General features: G+C 38.4%; 7 non-coding genes across 7 annotated transcripts; all 7 read right to left on the minus strand.

The window, feature by feature from the left end:
• Nucleotides 1-630: 630 nt before the first annotated feature.
• On the minus strand, nucleotides 631-703 carry TRNAF-GAA (transfer RNA phenylalanine (anticodon GAA)). Its single transcript has one exon. It is a non-coding gene; the product is annotated as a tRNA-Phe (tRNA).
• Nucleotides 704-4,700: 3,997 nt separating this feature from the next.
• TRNAF-GAA (transfer RNA phenylalanine (anticodon GAA)) lies at nucleotides 4,701-4,773 on the minus strand. The gene has a single exon. It is a non-coding gene; the product is annotated as a tRNA-Phe (tRNA).
• Nucleotides 4,774-8,190: 3,417 nt separating this feature from the next.
• On the minus strand, nucleotides 8,191-8,263 carry TRNAF-GAA (transfer RNA phenylalanine (anticodon GAA)). Its single transcript has one exon. It is a non-coding gene; the product is annotated as a tRNA-Phe (tRNA).
• Nucleotides 8,264-8,773: 510 nt separating this feature from the next.
• On the minus strand, nucleotides 8,774-8,846 carry TRNAF-GAA (transfer RNA phenylalanine (anticodon GAA)). The gene has a single exon. It is a non-coding gene; the product is annotated as a tRNA-Phe (tRNA).
• Nucleotides 8,847-14,918: 6,072 nt separating this feature from the next.
• On the minus strand, nucleotides 14,919-14,991 carry TRNAC-GCA (transfer RNA cysteine (anticodon GCA)). Its single transcript has one exon. It is a non-coding gene; the product is annotated as a tRNA-Cys (tRNA).
• A 2,838-nt stretch (nucleotides 14,992-17,829) lies between these two features.
• TRNAF-GAA (transfer RNA phenylalanine (anticodon GAA)) lies at nucleotides 17,830-17,902 on the minus strand. Its single transcript has one exon. It is a non-coding gene; the product is annotated as a tRNA-Phe (tRNA).
• Nucleotides 17,903-23,646: 5,744 nt separating this feature from the next.
• Nucleotides 23,647-23,719, minus strand: TRNAF-GAA (transfer RNA phenylalanine (anticodon GAA)). Its single transcript has one exon. It is a non-coding gene; the product is annotated as a tRNA-Phe (tRNA).
• Nucleotides 23,720-24,013: the final 294 nt, after the last annotated feature.

Here is a 24,013-nt window from a genome sequence, read left to right on the forward strand (position 1 = left end):
GCTGATTCCAAGACCTATTTTGTTAGAAGCAAGGAACCTCTCAACTGTGCCGAAACCCGGGATTGAACCAGGGACCTTTAGATCTTCAGTCTAACGCTCTCCCAACTGAGCTATTGCGGCCTGCTTATATCTGTGGTCTTCATACTTTAATTTAAACCATTTAACAAAATAGATGCAGGACCTGGATTTTTAACCTCATATGGTAGAGATATGTTTTAAGGAGTCCTGTATTATTCCGCAATTAACTGGTGCAATGGGCAAATAGCAGTTTTGGGATCCAGGTTAGGTAGTTGTTTTTTTAACTCTGAATGGACTAGCACTATATTACCCAGATATATTTGGCATGAGTAGGTAAGCAATGTCATCTGACTACTGACATCTGTATTCAAGGGGAGGTGGAAGGTAATGCAGACAAGAGTTTACTTTACAAAAAAGCATGAAATGGGAAATATTCATTGTCAAACCTGAAGGTAAGAGAGGTGGAAGCAAGTTTAGAAGGAGGACATAAAGCAAAGTCTATGTTAAATTGATTGTGTTGTAGATCAGTTGGAAAAAATTTGATGAATAGAGAAAAAGTACTACAGCTGATTCCAAGACCTATTTTGTTAGAAGCAAGGAACCTCTCAACTGTGCCGAAACCCGGGATTGAACCAGGGACCTTTAGATCTTCAGTCTAACGCTCTCCCAACTGAGCTATTTCGGCCTGCTTATAGCTGTGGTCTTCATACTTTAATTTAAACCATTTAACAAAATAGATGCAGGACCTGGATTTTTAACCTCATATGGTAGAGATATGTTTTAAGGAGTCCTGTATCATTCCGCAATTAACTGGTAAGATGGGTAAATAGCATTTTTTGGATCCAGGTTAGGTAGTTGTTTTTTTAACTCTTAATGGACTAGCACTATATTACCCAGATATATTTGGCATGAGTAGGTAAGCAATGTCATCTGACTACTGACATCTGTGTTCAAGGGGAAGTGGAAGGTAATGCAGACAAGAGTTTACTTTACAAAAAAGCATGAAATGGGAAATATTCATTGTCAAACCTGAAGGTAAGAGAGGTGGAAGCAAGTTTAGAAGGAGTACATAAAGCAAAGTCTATGTTAAATTGATTGTGTTGTAGATCAGTTGGAAAAAATTTGATGAATAGAGAAAAAGTACTACAGCTGATTCCAAGACCTGTTTTGTTAGAAGCAAGGAACCTCTCAACTGTGCCGAAACCCGGGATTGAACCCGGGACCTTTAGATCTTCAGTCTAACGCTCTCCCAACTGAGCTATTTCGGCCTTCTGATAGCTGGGGTCTTCATACTTTAATTTGAACCATTTAACAAAATAGATGCAGGACCTGGATTTTTAACCTCATATGGTAGAGATATGTTTTAAGGAGTCCTGTATCATTCCCCAGTTAACTTGTGCAATGGGTAAATAGCATTTTTGGGATCCATGTTAGGTAGTTGTTTTTTTAACTCTGAATGGACTAGCACTATATTACCCAGATATATTTGGCATGAGTAGGTAAGCAATGTCATCTGACTACTGACATCTGTGTTCAAGGGGAAGTGGAATGTGATGCAGACAAGAGTTTACTTTACAAAAAAGGACGAAATGGAAAACATTCATAGTCAAACCTGAAGGCAAGATAGGTGGAAGAAAGTTTAAAAGGAGGACAGAAAGCAAAGTCTATGTTGAATTGATCATTTTGTAGATCAGTTGATAAAAATGTTAATAGAGAAAAAAGTACTACAGCTGATTCCAAGACCTATTTGTCAGAAGCAAGGAACCTCTCAACTGTGCCGAAACCCAGGATTGAACCAGGGACCTTTAGATCTTCAGTCTAACGCTCTCCCAACTGAGCTATTTCGGCCTTCTGATAGTTGGGGTCTTCATACTTTAATTTGAACCATTTAACAAAATAGATGCAGGACCTGGATTTTTAACCTCATATGGTAGAGATATGTTTTAGGGAGTCCTGTATCATTCCCCAGTTAACTGGTGCAATGGGTAAATAGCATTTTTGGGATCCAGGTTAGGTAGTTGTTTTTTTAACTCTGAATGGACTAGCACTATATTACCCAGATATATTTGGCATGAGTAGGTAAGCAATGTCATCTGACTACTGACATCTGTGTTCAAGGGGAAGTGGAATGTGATGCAGACAAGAGTTTACTTTACAAAAAAGGACGAAATGGAAAACATTCATAGTCAAACCTGAAGGCAAGATAGGTGGAAGAAAGTTTAAAAGGAGGACAGAAAGCAAAGTCTATGTTGAATTGATCATTTTGTAGATCAGTTGATAAAAATGTTAATAGAGAAAAAAGTACTACAGCTGATTCCAAGACCTATTTGTTAGAAGCAAGGAGCCTCTCAACTGTGCCGAATCGCGGGATTGAACCAGGGACCTTTAGATCTTCAGTCTAACGCTCTCCCAACTGAGCTATTTCGGCCTTCTGATAGCTGGGGTCTTCATACTTTAATTTGAACCATTTACCAAAATAGATGCAGGACCTGGATTTTTAACCTCATATGGTAGAGATATGTTTTAAGGAGTCCTGTATCATTCCCCAGTTAACTGGTGCAATGGGTAAATAGCATTTTTGGGATCCAGGTTAGGTAGTTGTTTTTTTAACTCTGAATGGACAAGCACTATATTACCCAGATATATTTGGCATGAGTAGGTAAGCAATGTCATCTGACTACTGACATCTGTGTTCAAGGGGAAGTGGAATGTGATGCAGACAAGAGTTTACTTTACAAAAAAGGACAAAATGGAAAACATTCATAGTCAAACCTGAAGGCAAGATAGGTGGAAGAAAGTTTAAAAGGAGGACAGAAAGCAAAGTCTATGTTGAATTGATCATTTTGTAGATCAGTTGATAAAAATGTTGATAGAGATAAGAGTACTACAGCTGATTCCAAGACCTATTTTGTTAGAAGCAAGGAACCTCTCAACTGTGCCGAAACCCAGGATTGAACCAGGGACCTTTAGATCTTCAGTCTAACGCTCTCCCAGCTTAGCTATTTTGGCCTGCTTATAGCTGTGGTCTTCCTACTTTAATTTAAACCATTTAACAAAATAGATGCAGGACCTGGATTTTTAACCTCATATGGTGAGATATGTTTTAAGGAGCCCTGTATCATTCCGCAATTAACTGGTGCAATGGGTAAATAGCATTTTTGGGATCCAGGTTAGGTAGTTGTTTTTTTAACTCTGAATGGACTAGCACTATATTACCCAGATATATTTGGCATGAGTAGGTAAGCAATGTCATCTGACTACTGACATCTGTGTTCAAGGGGAAGTGGAAGGTAATGCAGACAAGAGTTTACTTTACAAAAAAGCATGAAATGGGAAATATTCATTGTCAAACCTGAAGGTAAGAGAGGTGGAAGCAAGTTTAGAAGGAGTACATAAAGCAAAGTCTATGTTAAATTGATTGTGTTGTAGATCAGTTGGAAAAAATTTGATGAATAGAGAAAAAGTACTACAGCTGATTCCAAGACCTATTTTGTTAGAAGCAAGGAACCTCTCAACTGTGCCGAAACCCGGGATTGAATCAGGGCCCTTTAGATTTTCAGTCTAACGCTCTCCCAACTGAGCTATTTCGGCCTGCTTATAGCTGTGGTCTTCATACTTTAATTTAAACCATTTAACAAAATAGATGCAGGACCTGGATTTTTAACCTCATATGGTAGAGATATGTTTTAAGGAGTCCTGTATCATTCCCCAGTTAACTGGTGCAATGGGTAAATAGCATTTTTGGGATCCAGGTTAGGTAGTTGTTTTTTTAACTCGAAATGGACTAGCACTATATTACCTAGATATATTTGGCATGAGTAGGTAAGCAATGTCATCTGACTACTGACATCTGTGTTCAAGGGGAAGTGGAATGTGATGCAGACAAGAGTTTACTTTACAAAAAAGGACGAAATGGGAAACATTCATTGTCAAACCTGAAGGCAAGATAGGTGGAAGAAAGTTTAAAAGGAGGACAGAAAGCAAAGTCTATGTTGAATTGATCATTTTGTAGATCAGTTGATAAAAATGTTGATAGAGAAAAAAGTACTACAGCTGATTCCAAGACCTATTTTGTTAGAAGCAAGGAACCTCTCAACTGTGCCGAAACCCGGGATTGAACCAGGGACCTTTAGATCTTCAGTCTAACGCTCTCCCAACTGAGCTATTGCGGCCTGCTTATATCTGTGGTCTTCATACTTTAATTTAAACCATTTAACAAAATAGATGCAGGACCTGGATTTTTAACCTCATATGGTAGAGATATGTTTTAAGGAGTCCTGTATTATTCCGCAATTAACTGGTGCAATGGGCAAATAGCAGTTTTGGGATCCAGGTTAGGTAGTTGTTTTTTTAACTCTGAATGGACTAGCACTATATTACCCAGATATATTTGGCATGAGTAGGTAAGCAATGTCATCTGACTACTGACATCTGTATTCAAGGGGAGGTGGAAGGTAATGCAGACAAGAGTTTACTTTACAAAAAAGCATGAAATGGGAAATATTCATTGTCAAACCTGAAGGTAAGAGAGGTGGAAGCAAGTTTAGAAGGAGGACATAAAGCAAAGTCTATGTTAAATTGATTGTGTTGTAGATCAGTTGGAAAAAATTTGATGAATAGAGAAAAAGTACTACAGCTGATTCCAAGACCTATTTTGTTAGAAGCAAGGAACCTCTCAACTGTGCCGAAACCCGGGATTGAACCAGGGACCTTTAGATCTTCAGTCTAACGCTCTCCCAACTGAGCTATTTCGGCCTGCTTATAGCTGTGGTCTTCATACTTTAATTTAAACCATTTAACAAAATAGATGCAGGACCTGGATTTTTAACCTCATATGGTAGAGATATGTTTTAAGGAGTCCTGTATCATTCCGCAATTAACTGGTAAGATGGGTAAATAGCATTTTTTGGATCCAGGTTAGGTAGTTGTTTTTTTAACTCTTAATGGACTAGCACTATATTACCCAGATATATTTGGCATGAGTAGGTAAGCAATGTCATCTGACTACTGACATCTGTGTTCAAGGGGAAGTGGAAGGTAATGCAGACAAGAGTTTACTTTACAAAAAAGCATGAAATGGGAAATATTCATTGTCAAACCTGAAGGTAAGAGAGGTGGAAGCAAGTTTAGAAGGAGTACATAAAGCAAAGTCTATGTTAAATTGATTGTGTTGTAGATCAGTTGGAAAAAATTTGATGAATAGAGAAAAAGTACTACAGCTGATTCCAAGACCTATTTTGTTAGAAGCAAGGAACCTCTCTACTGTGCCGAAACCCGGGATTGAACCAGGGACCTTTAAATCTTCAGTCTAACGCTCTCCCAACTGAGCTATTTCGGCCTTCTGATAGCTGGGGTCTTCATACTTTAATTTGAACCATTTAACAAAATAGATGCAGGACCTGGATTTTTAACCTCATATGGTAGAGATATGTTTTAAGGAGTCCTGTATCATTCCCCAGTTAACTGGTGCAATGGGTAAATAGCATTTTTGGGATCCAGGTTAGGTAGTTGTTTTTTTAACTCTGAATGGACTAGCACTATATTACCCAGATATATTTGGCATGAGTAGGTAAGCAATGTCATCTGACTACTGACATTTGTGTTCAAGGGGAAGTGGAATGTGATGCAGACAAGAGTTTACTTTACAAAAAAGGACGAAATGGAAAACATTCATAGTCAAACCTGAAGGCAAGATAGGTGGAAGAAAGTTTAAAAGGAGGACAGAAAGCAAAGTCTATGTTGAATTGATCATTTTGTAGATCAGTTGATAAAAATGTTAATAGAGAAAAAAGTACTACAGCTGATTCCAAGACCTATTTGTTAGAAGCAAGGAGCCTCTCAACTGTGCCGAATCCCGGGATTGAACCAGGGACCTTTAGATCTTCAGTCTAACGCTCTCCCAACTGAGCTATTTCGGCCTTCTGATAGCTGGGGTCTTCATACTTTAATTTGAACCATTTACCAAAATAGATGCAGGACCTGGATTTTTAACCTCATATGGTAGAGATATGTTTTAAGGAGTCCTGTATCATTCCCCAGTTAACTGGTGCAATGGGTAAATAGCATTTTTGGGATCCAGGTTAGGTAGTTGTTTTTTTAACTCTGAATGGACAAGCACTATATTACCCAGATATATTTGGCATGAGTAGGTAAGCAATGTCATCTGACTACTGACATCTGTGTTCAAGGGGAAGTGGAATGTGATGCAGACAAGAGTTTACTTTACAAAAAAGGACAAAATGGAAAACATTCATAGTCAAACCTGAAGGCAAGATAGGTGGAAGAAAGTTTAAAAGGAGGACAGAAAGCAAAGTCTATGTTGAATTGATCATTTTGTAGATCAGTTGATAAAAATGTTGATAGAGATAAGAGTACTACAGCTGATTCCAAGACCTATTTTGTTAGAAGCAAGGAACCTCTCAACTGTGCCGAAACCCAGGATTGAACCAGGGACCTTTAGATCTTCAGTCTAACGCTCTCCCAGCTTAGCTATTTTGGCCTGCTTATAGCTGTGGTCTTCATACTTTAATTTAAACCATTTAACAAAATAGATGCAGGACCTGGATTTTTAACCTCATATGGTGAGATATGTTTTAAGGAGCCCTGTATCATTCCGCAATTAACTGGTGCAATGGGTAAATAGCATTTTTGGGATCCAGGTTAGGTAGTTGTTTTTTTAACTCTGAATGGACTAGCACTATATTACCCAGATATATTTGGCATGAGTAGGTAAGCAATGTCATCTGACTACTGACATCTGTGTTCAAGGGGAAGTGGAAGGTAATGCAGACAAGAGTTTACTTTACAAAAAAGCATGAAATGGGAAATATTCATTGTCAAACCTGAAGGTAAGAGAGGTGGAAGCAAGTTTAGAAGGAGTACATAAAGCAAAGTCTATGTTAAATTGATTGTGTTGTAGATCAGTTGGAAAAAATTTGATGAATAGAGAAAAAGTACTACAGCTGATTCCAAGACCTATTTTGTTAGAAGCAAGGAACCTCTCAACTGTGCCGAAACCCGGGATTGAATCAGGGCCCTTTAGATTTTCAGTCTAACGCTCTCCCAACTGAGCTATTTCGGCCTGCTTATAGCTGTGGTCTTCATACTTTAATTTAAACCATTTAACAAAATAGATGCAGGACCTGGATTTTTAACCTCATATGGTAGAGATATGTTTTAAGGAGTCCTGTATCATTCCCCAGTTAACTGGTGCAATGGGTAAATAGCATTTTTGGGATCCAGGTTAGGTAGTTGTTTTTTTAACTCGAAATGGACTAGCACTATATTACCTAGATATATTTGGCATGAGTAGGTAAGCAATGTCATCTGACTACTGACATCTGTGTTCAAGGGGAAGTGGAATGTGATGCAGACAAGAGTTTACTTTACAAAAAAGGACGAAATGGGAAACATTCATTGTCAAACCTGAAGGCAAGATAGGTGGAAGAAAGTTTAAAAGGAGGACAGAAAGCAAAGTCTATGTTGAATTGATCATTTTGTAGATCAGTTGATAAAAATGTTGATAGAGAAAAAAGTACTACAGCTGATTCCAAGACCTATTTTGTTAGAAGCAAGGAACCTCTCAACTGTGCCGAAACCCGGGATTGAACCAGGGACCTTTAGATCTTCAGTCTAACGCTCTCCCAACTGAGCTATTGCGGCCTGCTTATATCTGTGGTCTTCATACTTTAATTTAAACCATTTAACAAAATAGATGCAGGACCTGGATTTTTAACCTCATATGGTAGAGATATGTTTTAAGGAGTCCTGTATTATTCCGCAATTAACTGGTGCAATGGGCAAATAGCAGTTTTGGGATCCAGGTTAGGTAGTTGTTTTTTTAACTCTGAATGGACTAGCACTATATTACCCAGATATATTTGGCATGAGTAGGTAAGCAATGTCATCTGACTACTGACATCTGTATTCAAGGGGAGGTGGAAGGTAATGCAGACAAGAGTTTACTTTACAAAAAAGCATGAAATGGGAAATATTCATTGTCAAACCTGAAGGTAAGAGAGGTGGAAGCAAGTTTAGAAGGAGGACATAAAGCAAAGTCTATGTTAAATTGATTGTGTTGTAGATCAGTTGGAAAAAATTTGATGAATAGAGAAAAAGTACTACAGCTGATTCCAAGACCTATTTTGTTAGAAGCAAGGAACCTCTCAACTGTGCCGAAACCCGGGATTGAACCAGGGACCTTTAGATCTTCAGTCTAACGCTCTCCCAACTGAGCTATTTCGGCCTGCTTATAGCTGTGGTCTTCATACTTTAATTTAAACCATTTAACAAAATAGATGCAGGACCTGGATTTTTAACCTCATATGGTAGAGATATGTTTTAAGGAGTCCTGTATCATTCCGCAATTAACTGGTAAGATGGGTAAATAGCATTTTTTGGATCCAGGTTAGGTAGTTGTTTTTTTAACTCTTAATGGACTAGCACTATATTACCCAGATATATTTGGCATGAGTAGGTAAGCAATGTCATCTGACTACTGACATCTGTGTTCAAGGGGAAGTGGAAGGTAATGCAGACAAGAGTTTACTTTACAAAAAAGCATGAAATGGGAAATATTCATTGTCAAACCTGAAGGTAAGAGAGGTGGAAGCAAGTTTAGAAGGAGTACATAAAGCAAAGTCTATGTTAAATTGATTGTGTTGTAGATCAGTTGGAAAAAATTTGATGAATAGAGAAAAAGTACTACAGCTGATTCCAAGACCTATTTTGTTAGAAGCAAGGAACCTCTCAACTGTGCCGAAACCCGGGATTGAACCAGGGACCTTTAGATCTTCAGTCTAACGCTCTCCCAACTGAGCTATTTCGGCCTGCTTATAGCTGTGGTCTTCATACTTTAATTTAAACCATTTAACAAAATAGATGCAGGACCTGGATTTTTAACCTCATATGGTAGAGATATGTTTTAAGGAGTCCTGTATCATTCCGCAATTAACTGGTAAGATGGGTAAATAGCATTTTTTGGATCCAGGTTAGGTAGTTGTTTTTTTAACTCTTAATGGACTAGCACTATATTACCCAGATATATTTGGCATGAGTAGGTAAGCAATGTCATCTGACTACTGACATCTGTGTTCAAGGGGAAGTGGAATGTGATGCAGACAAGAGTTTACTTTACAAAAAAGGACGAAATGGAAAACATTCATAGTCAAACCTGAAGGCAAGATAGGTGGAAGAAAGTTTAAAAGGAGGACAGAAAGCAAAGTCTATGTTGAATTGATCATTTTGTAGATCAGTTGATAAAAATGTTGATAGAGAAAAAAGTACTACAGCTGATTCCAAGACCTATTATGTTAAAAGCAAGGAACCTCTCAACTGTGCCGAAACCCGGGATTGAACCAGGGACCTTTAGATCTTCAGTCTAACGCTCTCCCAACTTAGCTATTTCGGCCTGCTTATAGCTGCGGTCTTCATACTTTAATTTAAACCATTTAACAAAATAGATGCAGGACCTGGATTTTTAACCTCATATGGTGAGATATGTTTTAAGGAGTCCTGTATCATTCCGCAATTAACTGGTGCAATGGGTAAATAGCATTTTTGGGATCCAGGTTAGGTAGTTGTTTTTTAACTCTGAATGGACTAGCACTATATTACCTAGATATATTTGGCATGAGTAGGTAAGCAATGTCATCTGACTACTGACATCTGTGTTCAAGGGGAAGTGGAATGTGATGCAGACAAGAGTTTACTTTACAAAAAAGGACGAAATGGGAAACATTCATTGTCAAACCTGAAGGCAAGATAGGTGGAAGAAAGTTTAAAAAGAGGACAGAAAGCAAAGTCTATGTTGAATTGATCATTTTGTAGATCAGTTGATAAAAATGTTAATAGAGAAAAAAGTACTACAGCTTATTCCAAGACCTATTTTGTTAGAAGCAAGGAACCTCTCAACTGTGCAGAAACCCGGGATTGAACCAGGGACCTTTAGATCTTCAGTCTAACGCTCTCCCAACTGAGCTATTGCGGCCTGCTTATAGCTGTGGTCTTCATACTTTAATTTAAACCATTTAACAAAATAGATGCAGGACCTGGATTTTTAACCTCATATGGTAGAAATATGTTTTAAGGAGTCCTGTATCATTCCGCAATTAACTGGTGCAATGGGCAAATAGCAGTTTTGGGATCCAGGTTAGGTAGTTGTTTTTTGGAAAGGGGCGACCACTCGGTCCCCCCGAACGTATGGCGGAGTACCACGATCCCCCCGGGAAGCCATCTTGGGCGGGAGGCGAGTCTCGGCTGGTATGCCCGAAGCGGCGTAGCCGGGGCGCGCCTGTTCCCGCCCTAGAGTGGGTTGGCCTAGACACTGACGCGGCTGGCCACGCCCTTGGGGCAGGCAGGGGCGGGTTTACGCCCGCCCTGAAGACGGATAAAAGGAGAAGCAAGATCAGAAGGCATCCTAGATGCAGGACCTGGATTTTTAACCTCATATGGTAGAGATATGTTTTAAGGAGTCCTGTATCATTCCCCAGTTAACTGGTGCAATGGGTAAATAGCATTTTTGGGATCCAGGTTAGGTAGTTGTTTTTATAACTCTGAATGGACTAGCACTATATTACCTAGATATATTTGGCATGAGTAGGTAAGCAATGTCATCTGACTACTGACATCTGTGTTCAAGGGGAAGTGGAATGTGATGCAGACAAGAATTTACTTTACAAAAAAGGACGAAATGGGAAACATTAATTGTCAAACCTGAAGGCAAGATAGGTGGAAGAAAGTTTAAAAGGAGGACAGAAAGCAAAGTCTATGTTGAATTGATCATTTTGTAGATCAGTTGATAAAAATGTTGATAGAGAAAAAAGTACTACAGCTGATTCCAAGACCTATTTTGTTAGAAGCAAGGAACCTCTCAACTGTGCAGAAACCCGGGATTGAACCAGGGACCTTTAGATCTTCAGTCTAACGCTCTCCCAACTGAGCTATTGCGGCCTGCTTATAGCTGTGGTCTTCATACTTTAATTTAAACCATTTAACAAAATAGATGCAGGACCTGGATTTTTAACCTCATATGGTAGAGATATGTTTTAAGGAGTCCTGTATCATTCCGCAATTAACTGGTGCAATGGGCAAATAGCAGTTTTGGGATCCAGGTTAGGTAGTTGTTTTTTTAACTCTGAATGGACTAGCACTATATTAACCCAGATATATTTGGCATGAGTAGGTAAGCAATGTCATCTGACTACTGACATCTGTATTCAAGGGGAGGTGGAAGGTAATGCAGACAAGAGTTTACTTTACAAAAAAGCAGGAAATGGGAAATATTCATAGTCAAACCTGAAGGTAAGAGAGGTGGAAGCAAGTTTAGAAGGAGGACATAAAGCAAAGTCTATGTTAAATTGATTGTGTTGTAGATCAGTTGGAAAAAATTTGATGAATAGAGAAAAAGTACTACAGCTGATTCCAAGACCTATTTTGTTAGAAGCAAGGAACCTCTCAACTGTGCCGAAACCCGGGATTGAACTAGGGACCTTTAGATCTTCAGTCTAACGCTCTCCCAACCGAGCTATTTTGGCCTTCTGATAGCTGGGGTCTTCATACTTTAATTTGAACCATTTAACAAAATAGATGCAGGACCTGGATTTTTAACCTCATATGGTAGAGATATGTTTTAAGGAGTCCTGTATCATTCCCCAGTTAACTGGTGCAATGGGTAAATAGCATTTTTGGGATCCAGGTTAGGTAGTTGTTTTTTTAACTCTGAATGGACTAGCATTATATTACCCAGATATATTTGGCATGAGTAGGTAAGCAATGTCATCTGACTACTGACATCTGTGTTCAAGGGGAAGTGGAATGTGATGCAGACAAGAGTTTACTTTACAAAAAAGGACGAAATGGGAAACATTCATAGTCAAACCTGAAGGAAAGATAGGTGGAAGAAAGTTTAAAAGGAGGACAGAAAGCAAAGTCTATGTTGAATTGGTCATTTTGTGGATCAGTTGATAAAAATGTTGATAGAGAAAAAAGTACTACAGCTGATTCCAAGACTTATTTTGTGAGAAGCAAGGAACCTCTCAACAGTGCCGAAACCCGGGATTAAACCAGGGACCTTTAGATCTTCAGTCTAACGCTCTCCCAACTGAGCTATTTCTGCCTCCTGCTAGCTGTAGTCTTCATACTTTAATTTAAACCATTTAACAAAATAGATGCAGGACCTGGATTTTTAACCTCATATGGTAGAGATATGTTTTAAGGAGTCATGTATCATTCCGCAATTAACTGGTGCAATGGGCAAATAGCATTTTTGGGATCCAGGTTAGGTAGTTGTTTTTTTAACTCTGAATGGACTAGCACTATATTACCCAGATATATTTGGCATGAGTAGGTAAGCAATGACATCTGACTACTGACATCTGTGTTCAAGGGGAAGTGGAAGGTAATGCAGACAAGAGTTTACTTTACAAAAAAGCATGAAATGGGAAATATTCATTGTCAAACCTGAAGGTAAGAGAGGTGGAAGCAAGTTTAGAAGGAGGACATAAAGCAAAGTCTATGTTAAATTGATTGTGTTGTAGATCAGTTGGAAAAAATTTGATGAATAGAGAAAAAGTACTACAGCTGATTCCAAGACCTATTTTGTTAGAAGCAAGGAACCTCTCAACTGTGCCGAAACCCGGGATTGAACTAGGGACCTTTAGATCTTCAGTCTAACTCTCTCCCAACCGAGCTATTTTGGCCTTCTGATAGCTGGGGTCTTCATACTTTAATTTGAACCATTTAACAAAATAGATGCAGGACCTGGATTTTCAACCTCATATGGTAGAGATATGTTTTAAGGAGTCCTGTATCATTCCCCAGTTAACTGGTGCAATGGGTAAATAGCATTTTTGGGATCCAGGTTAGGTAGTTGTTTTTTTAACTCTGAATGGACTAGCATTATATTACCCAGATATATTTGGCATGAGTAGGTAAGCAATGTCATCTGACTACTGACATCTGTGTTCAAGGGGAAGTGGAATGTGATGCAGACAAGAGTTTACTTTACAAAAAAGGACGAAATGGGAAACATTCATAGTCAAACCTGAAGGAAAGATAGGTGGAAGAAAGTTTAAAAGGAGGACAGAAAGCAAAGTCTATGTTGAATTGGTCATTTTGTGGATCAGTTGATAAAAATGTTGATAGAGAAAAAAGTACTACAGCTGATTCCAAGACTTATTTTGTGAGAAGCAAGGAACCTCTCAACAGTGCCGAAACCCGGGATTAAACCAGGGACCTTTAGATCTTCAGTCTAACGCTCTCCCAACTGAGCTATTTCTGCCTCCTGCTAGCTGTAGTCTTCATACTTTAATTTAAACCATTTAACAAAATAGATGCAGGACCTGGATTTTTAACCTCATATGGTAGAGATATGTTTTAAGGAGTCAAGTATCATTCCGCAATTAACTGGTGCAATGGGCAAATAGCATTTTTGGGATCCAGGTTAGGTAGTTGTTTTTTTAACTCTGAATGGACTAGCACTATATTACCCAGATATATTTGGCATGAGTAGGTAAGCAATGAAATCTGACTACTGACATCTGTGTTCAAGGGGAAGTGGAAGGTAATGCAGACAAGAGTTTACTTTACAAAAAAGCATGAAATGGGAAATATTCATTGTCAAACCTGAAGGTAAGAGAGGTGGAAGCAAGTTTAGAAGGAGGACATAAAGCAAAGTCTATGTTAAAATGATTGTGTTGTAGATCAGTTGGAAAAAATTTAATGAATAGAGAAAAAGAACTACAGCTGATCCCAAGACCTATTTTGTTAGAAGTAAGGAACCTCTCAACTGTGCCGAAACCCGTGATTGAACCAGGGACCTTTAGATCTTCAGTCTAACGCTCGCCCAACTGAGCTATTTCGGCCTGCTTAGAGCTGTGGTCTTCATACTTTAATTTAAACCATTTAACAAAATAGATGCAGGACCTGGATTTTTAACCTCATATGGTAGGTTATGTTTTAAGGAGTCCTGTATCATTCCCCAGTTAACTGGTGCAATGGGTAAATAGCATTTTTGGGATCCAGGTTAGGTAGTTGTTTTTTTAACTCTGAATGGACTAGCACTATATTACCCAGATATATTTGGCATGAGTAGGTAAGCAATGTCATCTGACTACTGACATCTGTGTTCAAGGGGAAGTGGAATGTGATGCAGACAAGAGTTTACTTTACAATAAAGGACGAAATGGAAAACATTCATAGTCAAACCTGAAGGCAAGATAGGTGGAAGAAAGTTTAAAAGGAGGACAGAAAGCAAAGTCTATGTTGAATTGATCATTTTGTAGATCAGTTGATAAAAATGTTGATAGAGAAAAAAGTACTACAGCCTATTCCAAGACCTATTTTGTTAGAAGCAAGGAACCTCTCAACTGTGCCGAAACCCGGTATTGAACCAGGGACCTTTAGATCTTCAGTCTAACGCTCTCCCAACTGAGCTATTTCAGCCTTCTGATAGCTGTGGTCTTCATACTTTAATTTAAACCATTTAACAAAATAGATGCAGGACCTGGATTTTTAACCTCATATGGTGAGATATGTTTTAAGGAGTCCTATATCATTCCGCAATTAACTGGTGCAATGGGTAAATAGCATTTTTGGGATCCAGATATATTTGGCATGAGTAGGTAAGCAATGTCATCTGACTACTGACATCTGTATTCAAGGGGAGGTGGAAGGTAATGCAGACAAGAGTTTACTTTACAAAAAAGCATGAAATGGGAAATATTCATTGTCAAACCTGAAGGTAAGAGAGGTGGAAGCAAGTTTAGAAGGAGGTCATAAAGCAAAGTTTATGTTAAATTGATTGTGTTGTAGATCAGTTGGAAAAAATTTGATGAATAGAGAAAAAGTACTACAGCTGATTCTAAGACCTATTTTGTTAGAAGCAAGGAACCTCTCAACTGTGCCGAAACCCGGGATTGAACCAGGGACCTTTAGATCTGCAGTCTAACGCTGTCCCAACTGAGCTATTTCGGCCTGCTTATAGCTGTGGTCTTCATACTTTAATTTAAACCATTTAACAAAATAGATGCAGGACCTGGATTTTTAACCTCATATGGTAGAGATATGTTTTAAGGAGACCTGTATCATTCCGCAATTAACTGGTGCAATGGGTAAATAGCATTTTTTGGATCCAGGTTAGGTAGTTGTTTTTTTAACTCTGAATGGACTAGCACTATATTACCCAGATATATTTGGCATGAGTAGGTAAGCAATGTCATCTGACTACTGACATCTGTGTTCAAGGGGAAGTGGAAGGTAATGCAGACAAGAGTTTACTTTACAAAAAAGCATGAAATGGGAAATATTCATTGTCAAACCTGAAGGTAAGAGAGGTGGAAGCAAGTTTAGAAGGAGGACATAAAGCAAAGTCTATGTTAAATTGATTGTGTTGTAGATCAGTTGGAAAAAATTTGATGAATAGAGAAAAAGAACTACAGCTGATCCCAAGACCTATTTTGTTAGAAGCAAGGAACCTCTCAACTGTGCCGAAACCCGGGATTGAACCAGGGACCTTTAGATCTTCAGTCTAACGCTCGGCCAACTGAGCTATTTCGGCCTTCGGATAGCTGGGGTCTTCATACTTTAATTTGAACCATTTAACAAAATAGATGCAGGACCTGGATTTTTAACCTCATATGGTAGAGATATGTTTTAAGGAGTCCTGTATCATTCCCCAGTTAACTGGTGCAATGGGTAAATAGCATTTTTGGGATCCAGGTTAGGTAGTTGTTTTTTTAACTCTGAATGGACTAGCACTATATTACCCAGATATATTTGGCATGAGTAGGTAAGCAATGTCATCTGACTACTGACATCTGTGTTCAAGGGGAAGTGGAATGTGATGCAGACAAGAGTTTACTTTACAAAAAAGGACAAAATGGAAAACATTCATAGTCAAACCTGAAGGCAAGATAGGTGGAAGAAAGTTTAAAAGGAGGACAGAAAGCAAAGTCTATGTTGAATTGATCATTTTGTAGATCAGTTGATAAAAATGTTGATAGAGAAAAGAGTACTACAGCTGATTGCAAGACCTATTTTGTTAGAAGCAAGGAACCTCTCAACTGTGCCGAAACCCGGGATTTAACCAGGGACCTTTAGATCTTCAGTCTAACGCTCTCCCAGCTTAGCTATTTTGGCCTGCTTATAGCTGTGGTCTTCATACTTTAATTTAAACCATTTAACAAAATAGATGCAGGACCTGGATTTTTAACCTCATATGGTGAGATATGTTTTAAGGAGTCCTGTATCATTCCGCAATTAACTGGTGCAATGGGTAAATAGCATTTTTGGGATCCAGGTTAGGTAGTTGTTTTTTTAACTCTGAATGGACTAGCACTATATTACCCAAATATATTTGGCATGAGTAGGTAAGCAATGTCATCTGACTACTGACATCTGTGTTCAAGGGGAAGTGGAAGGTAATGCAGACAAGAGTTTACTTTACAAAAAAGCATGAAATGGGAAATATTCATTGTCAAACCTGAAGGTAAGAGAGGTGGAAGCAAGTTTAGAAGGAGTACATAAAGCAAAGTCTATGTTAAATTGATTGTGTTGTAGATCAGTTGGAAAAAATTTGATGAATAGAGAAAAAGTACTACAGCTGATTCCAAGACCTATTTTGTTAGAAGCAAGGAACCTCTCAACTGTGCCGAAACCCGGGATTGAATCAGGGCCCTTTAGATTTTCAGTCTAACGCTCTCCCAACTGAGCTATTTCGGCCTGCTTATAGCTGTGGTCTTCATACTTTAATTTAAACCATTTAACAAAATAGATGCAGGACCTGGATTTTTAACCTCATATGGTAGAGATATGTTTTAAGGAGTCCTGTATCATTCCCCAGTTAACTGGTGCAATGGGTAAATAGCATTTTTGGGATCCAGGTTAGGTAGTTGTTTTTTTAACTCGAAATGGACTAGCACTATATTACCTAGATATATTTGGCATGAGTAGGTAAGCAATGTCATCTGACTACTGACATCTGTGTTCAAGGGGAAGTGGAATGTGATGCAGACAAGAGTTTACTTTACAAAAAAGGACGAAATGGGAAACATTCATTGTCAAACCTGAAGGCAAGATAGGTGGAAGAAAGTTTAAAAGGAGGACAGAAAGCAAAGTCTATGTTGAATTGATCATTTTGTAGATTAGTTGATAAAAATGTTGATAGAGAAAAAAGTACTACAGCTGATTCCAAGACCTATTTTGTTAGAAGCAAGGAACCTCTCAACTGTGCCGAAACCCAGGATTGAACCAGGGACCTTTAGATCTTCAGTCTAACGCTCTCCCAACTGAGCTATTGCGGCCTGCTTATAGCTGTGGTCTTCATACTTTAATTTAAACCATTTAACAAAATAGATGCAGGACCTGGATTTTTAACCTCATATGGTAGAGATATGTTTTAAGGAGTCCTGTATCATTCCGCAATTAACTGGTGCAATGGGCAAATAGCAGTTTTGGGATCCAGGTTAGGTAGTTGTTTTTTTAACTCTGAATGGACTAGCACTATATTACCCAGATATATTTGGCATGAGTAGGTAAGCAATGTCATCTGACTACTGACATCTGTATTCAAGGGGAGGTGGAAGGTAATGCAGACAAGAGTTTACTTTACAAAAAAGCATGAAATGGGAAATATTCATTGTCAAACCTGAAGGTAAGAGAGGTGGAAGCAAGTTTAGAAGGAGGACATAAAAGCAAAGTCTATGTTAAATTGATTGTGTTGTAGATCAGTTGGAAAAAATTTGATGAATAGAGAAAAAGTACTACAGCTGATTCCAAGACCTATTTTGTTAGAAGCAAGGAATCTCTCAACTGTGCCGAAACCCGGGATTGAACCAGGGACCTTTAGATCTTCAGTCTAACGCTCTCCCAACTGAGCTATTTCGGCCTGCTTATAGCTGGGGTCTTCATACTTTAATTTAAACGATTTAACAAAATAGATGCAGGACCTGGATTTTTACCCTCATATGGTAGAGATATGTTTTAAGGAGTCCTGTATAATTCCCCAGTTAACTGGTGCAATGGGTAAATAGCATTTTTGGGATCCAGGTTAGGTAGTTGTTTTTTTAACTCTGAATGGACTAGCACTATATTACCTAGATATATTTGGCATGAGTAGGTAAGCAATGTCATCTGACTACTGACATCTGTGTTCAAGGGGAAGTGGAATGTGATGCAGACAAGAGTTTACTTTACAAAAAAGGACGAAATGGGAAACATTCATTGTCAAACCTGAAGGCAAGATAGGTGGAAGAAAAATTAAAAGGAGGACAGAAAGCAAAGTCTATGTTGAATTGATCATTTTGTAGATCAGTTGATAAAAATGTTGATATAGAAAAAAGTACTACAGCTGATTCCAAGACCTATTTTGTTAGAAGCAAGGAACCTCTCAACTGTGCCGAAACCCGGGATGGAACCAGGGACCTTTAGATCTTCAGTCTAACGCTCTCCCAACTGAGCTATTGCGGCCTGCTTATAGCTGTGGTCTTCATACTTTAATTTAAACTATTTAACAAAATAGATGCAGGACCTGGATTTTTAACCTCATATGGTAGAGATATGTTTTAAGGAGTCCTGTATCATTCCGCAATTAACTGGTGCAATGGGCAAATAGCAGTTTTGGGATCCAGGTTAGGTAGTTGTTTTTTTAACTCTGAATGGACTAGCACTATATTACCCAGATATATTTGGCATGAGTAGGTAAGCAATGTCATCTGACTACTGACATCTGTATTCAAGGGGAGGTGGAAGGTAATGCAGACAAGAGTTTACTTTACCAAAAAGCATGAAATGGGAAATATTCATTGTCAAACCTGAAGGTAAGAGAGGTGGAAGCAAGTTTAGAAGGAGGACATAAAGCAAAGTCTATGTTAAATTGATTGTGTTGTAGATCAGTTGGAAAAAATTTGATGAATAGAGAAAAAGTACTACAGCTGATTCCAAGACCTATTTTGTTAGAAGCAAGGAACCTCTCAACTGTGCCGAAACCCAGGATTGAACCAGGGACCTTTAGATCTTCAGTCTAACGCTCTCCCAACTGAGCTATTTCGGCCTGCTTATAGCTGTGGTCTTCATACTTTAATTTAAACCATTTAACAAAATAGATGCAGGACCTGGATTTTTAACCTCATATGGTAGAGATATGTTTTAAGGAGTCCTGTATCATTCCGCAATTAACTGGTAAGATGGGTAAATAGCATTTTTTGGATCCAGGTTAGGTAGTTGTTTTTTTAACTCTGAATGGACTAGCACTATATTACCCAGATATATTTGGCATGAGTAGGTAAGCAATGTCATCTGACTACTGACATCTGTGTTCAAGGGGAAGTGGAAGGTAATGCAGACAAGAGTTTACTTTACAAAAAAGCATGAATGGGAAATATTCATTGTCAAACCTGAAGGTAAGAGAGGTGGAAGCAAGTTTAGAAGGAGTACATAAAGCAAAGTCTATGCTAAATTGATTGTGTTGTAGATCAGTTGGAAAAAATTTGATGAATAGAGAAAAAGTACTACAGCTGATTCCAAGACCTATTTTGTTAGAAGCAAGGAACCTCTCAACTGTGCCGAAACCCAGGATTGAACCAGGGACCTTTAGATCTTCAGTCTAACGCTCTCCCAACTGAGCTATTTCGGCCTTCTGATAGCTGGGTTCTTCATACTTTAATTTGAACCATTTAACAAAATAGATGCAGGACCTGGATTTTTAACCTCATATGGTAGAGATATGTTTTAAGGAGTCCTGTATCATTCCCCAGTTAACTGGTGCAATGGGTAAATAGCATTTTTGGGATCCAGGTTAGGTAGTTGTTTTTTTAACTCTGAATGGACTAGCACTATATTACCCAGATATATTTGGCATGAGTAGGTAAGCAATGTCATCTGACTACTGACATCTGTGTTCAAGGGGAAGTGGAATGTGATGCAGAAAAGAGTTTACTTTACAAAAAAGGACGAAATGGAAAACATTCATAGTCAAACCTGAAGGCAAGATAGGTGGAAGAAAGTTTAAAAGGAGGACAGAAAGCAAAGTCTATGTTGAATTGATCATTTTGTAGATCAGTTGATAAAAATGTTAATAGAGAAAAAAGTACTGCAGCTGATTCCAAGACCTATTTGTTAGAAGCAAGGAACCTCTCAACTGTGCCGAATCCCGGGATTGAACTAGGGACCTTTAGATCTTCAGTCTAACGCTCTCCCAACTGAGCTATTTCGGCCTTCTGATAGCTGGGGTCTTCATACTTTAATTTGAACCATTTACCAAAATAGATGCAGGACCTGGATTTTTAACCTCATATGGTAGAGATATGTTTTAAGGAGTCCTGTATCATTCCCCAGTTAACTGGTGCAATGGGTAAATAGCATTTTTGGGATCCAGGTTAGGTAGTTGTTTTTTTAACTCTGAATGGACAAGCACTATATTACCCAGATATATTTGGCATGAGTAGGTAAGCAATGTCATCTGACTACTGACATCTGTGTTCAAGGGGAAGTGGAATGTGATGCAGACAAGAGTTTACTTTACAAAAAAGGACAAAATGGAAAACATTCATAGTCAAACCTGAAGGCAAGATAGGTGGAAGAAAGTTTAAAAGGAGGACAGAAAGCAAAGTCTATGTTGAATTGATCATTTTGTAGATCAGTTGATAAAAATGTTGATAGAGATAAGAGTACTACAGCTGATTCCAAGACCTATTTTGTTAGAAGCAAGGAACCTCTCAACTGTGCCGAAACCCAGGATTGAACCAGGGACCTTTAGATCTTCAGTCTAACGCTCTCCCAGCTTAGCTATTTTGGCCTGCTTATAGCTGTGGTCTTCATACTTTAATTTAAACCATTTAACAAAATAGATGCAGGACCTGGATTTTTAACCTCATATGGTGAGATATGTTTTAAGGAGTCCTGTATCATTCCGCAGTTAACTGGTGCAATGGGTAAATAGCATTTTTGGGATCCAGGTTAGGTAGTTGTTTTTTTAACTCGAAATGGACTAGCACTATATTACCTAGATATATTTGGCATGAGTAGGTAAGCAATGTCATCTGACTACTGACATCTGTGTTCAAGGGGAAGTGGAAGGTAATGCAGACAAGAGTTTACTTTACAAAAAAGCATGAAATGGGAAATATTCATTGTCAAACCTGAAGGTAAGAGAGGTGGAAGCAAGTTTAGAAGGAGTACATAAAGCAAAGTCTATGTTAAATTGATTGTGTTGTAGATCAGTTGGAAAAAATTTGATGAATAGAGAAAAAGTACTACAGCTGATTCCAAGACCTATTTTGTTAGAAGCAAGGAACCTCTCAACTGTGCCGAAACCCGGGATTGAATCAGGGCCCTTTAGATTTTCAGTCTAACGCTCTCCCAACTGAGCTATTTCGGCCTGCTTATAGCTGTGGTCTTCATACTTTAATTTAAACCATTTAACAAAATAGATGCAGGACCTGGATTTTTAACCTCATATGGTAGAGATATGTTTTAAGGAGTCCTGTATCATTCCCCAGTTAACTGGTGCAATGGGTAAATAGCATTTTTGGGATCCAGGTTAGGTAGTTGTTTTTTTAACTCGAAATGGACTAGCACTATATTACCTAGATATATTTGGCATGAGTAGGTAAGCAATGTCATCTGACTACTGACATCTGTGTTCAAGGGGAAGTGGAATGTGATGCAGACAAGAGTTTACTTTACAAAAAAGGACGAAATGGGAAACATTCATCGTCAAACCTGAAGGCAAGATAGGTGGAAGAAAGTTTAAAAGGAGGACAGAAAGCAAAGTCTATGTTGAATTGATCATTTTGTAGATCAGTTGATAAAAATGTTGATAGAGAAAAAAGTACTACAGCTGATTCCAAGACCTATTTTGTTAGAAGCAAGGAACCTCTCAACTGTGCCGAAACCCGGGATTGAACCAGGGACCTTTAGATCTTCAGTCTAACGCTCTCCCAACTGAGCTATTGCGGCCTGCTTATATCTGTGGTCTTCATACTTTAATTTAAACCATTTAACAAAATAGATGCAGGACCTGGATTTTTAACCTCATATGGTAGAGATATGTTTTAAGGAGTCCTGTATCATTCCGCAATTAACTGGTGCAATGGGCAAATAGCAGTTTTGGGATCCAGGTTAGGTAGTTGTTTTTTTAACTCTGAATGGACTAGCACTATATTACCCAGATATATTTGGCATGAGTAGGTAAGCAATGTCATCTGACTACTGACATCTGTATTCAAGGGGAGGTGGAAGGTAATGCAGACAAGAGTTTACTTTACAAAAAAGCATGAAATGGGAAATATTCATTGTCAAACCTGAAGGTAAGAGAGGTGGAAGCAAGTTCAGAAGGAGGACATAAAGCAAAGTCTATGTTAAATTGATTGTGTTGTAGATCAGTTGGAAAAAATTTGATGAATAGAGAAAAAGTACTACAGCTGATTCCAAGACCTATTTTGTTAGAAGCAAGGAACCTCTCAACTGTGCCGAAACCCAGGATTGAACCAGGGACCTTTAGATCTTCAGTCTAACGCTCTCCCAACTGAGCTATTTCGGCCTGCTTATAGCTGGGGTCTTCATACTTTAATTTAAACGATTTAACAAAATAGATGCAGGACCTGGATTTTTACCCTCATATGGTAGATATATGTTTTAAGGAGTCCTGTATAATTCCCCAGTTAACTGGTGCAATGGGTAAATAGCATTTTTGGGATCCAGGTTAGGTAGTTGTTTTTTTAACTCTGAATGGACTAGCACTATATTACCTAGATATATTTGGCATGAGTAGGTAAGCAATGTCATCTGACTACTGACATCTGTGTTCAAGGGGAAGTGGAATGTGATGCAGACAAGAGTTTACTTTACAAAAAAGGATGAAATGGGAAACATTCATTGTCAAACCTGAAGGCAAGATAGGTGGAAGAAAGTTTAAAAGGAGGACAGAAAGCAAAGTCTATGTTGAATTGATCATTTTGTAGATCAGTTGATAAAAATGTTGATAGAGAAAAAAGTACTACAGCTGATTCCAAGACCTATTTTGTTAGAAGCAAGGAACCTCTCAACTGTGCCGAAACTCGGGATGGAACCAGGGACCTTTAGATCTTCAGTCTAACGCTCTCCCAACTGAGCTATTGCGGCCTGCTTCTACCTGTGGTCTTCATACTTTAATTTAAACTATTTAACAAAATAGATGCAGGACCTGGATTTTTAACCTCATATGGTAGAGATATGTTTTAAGGAGTCCTGTATCATTCCGCAATTAACTGGTGCAATGGGCAAATAGCAGTTTTGGGATCCAGGTTAGGTAGTTGTTTTTTTAACTCTGAATGGACTAGCACTATATTACCCAGATATATTTGGCATGAGTAGGTAAGCAATGTCATCTGACTACTGACATCTGTATTCAAGGGGAGGTGGAAGGTAATGCAGACAAGAGTTTACTTTACAAAAAAGCATGAAATGGGAAATATTCATTGTCAAACCTGAAGGTAAGAGAGGTGGAAGCAAGTTTAGAAGGAGGACATAAAGCAAAGTCTATGTTAAATTGATTGTGTTGTAGATCAGTTGGAAAAAATTTGATGAATAGAGAAAAAGTACTACAGCTGATTCCAAGACCTATTTTGTTAGAAGCAAGGAACCTCTCAACTGTGCCGAAACCCGGGATTGAACCAGGGACCTTTAGATCTTCAGTCTAACGCTCTCCCAACTGAGCTATTTCGGCCTGCTTATAGCTGTGGTCTTCATACTTTAATTTAAACCATTTAACAAAATAGATGCAGGACCTGGATTTTTAACCTCATATGGTAGAGATATGTTTTAAGGAGTCCTGTATCATTCCGCAATTAACTGGTAAGATGGGTAAATAGCATTTTTTGGATCCAGGTTAGGTAGTTGTTTTTTTAACTCTGAATGGACTAGCACTATATTACCTAGATATATTTGGCGTGAGTAGGTAAGCAATGTCATCTGACTACTGACATCTGTGTTCAAGGGGAAGTGGAATGTGATGCAGACA

The sequence above is a fragment of the Lissotriton vulgaris genome, chromosome 8 (assembly GCF_964263255.1).
Source record: "Lissotriton vulgaris chromosome 8, aLisVul1.2, whole genome shotgun sequence".
NCBI lineage: Eukaryota > Metazoa > Chordata > Amphibia > Caudata > Salamandridae > Lissotriton > Lissotriton vulgaris.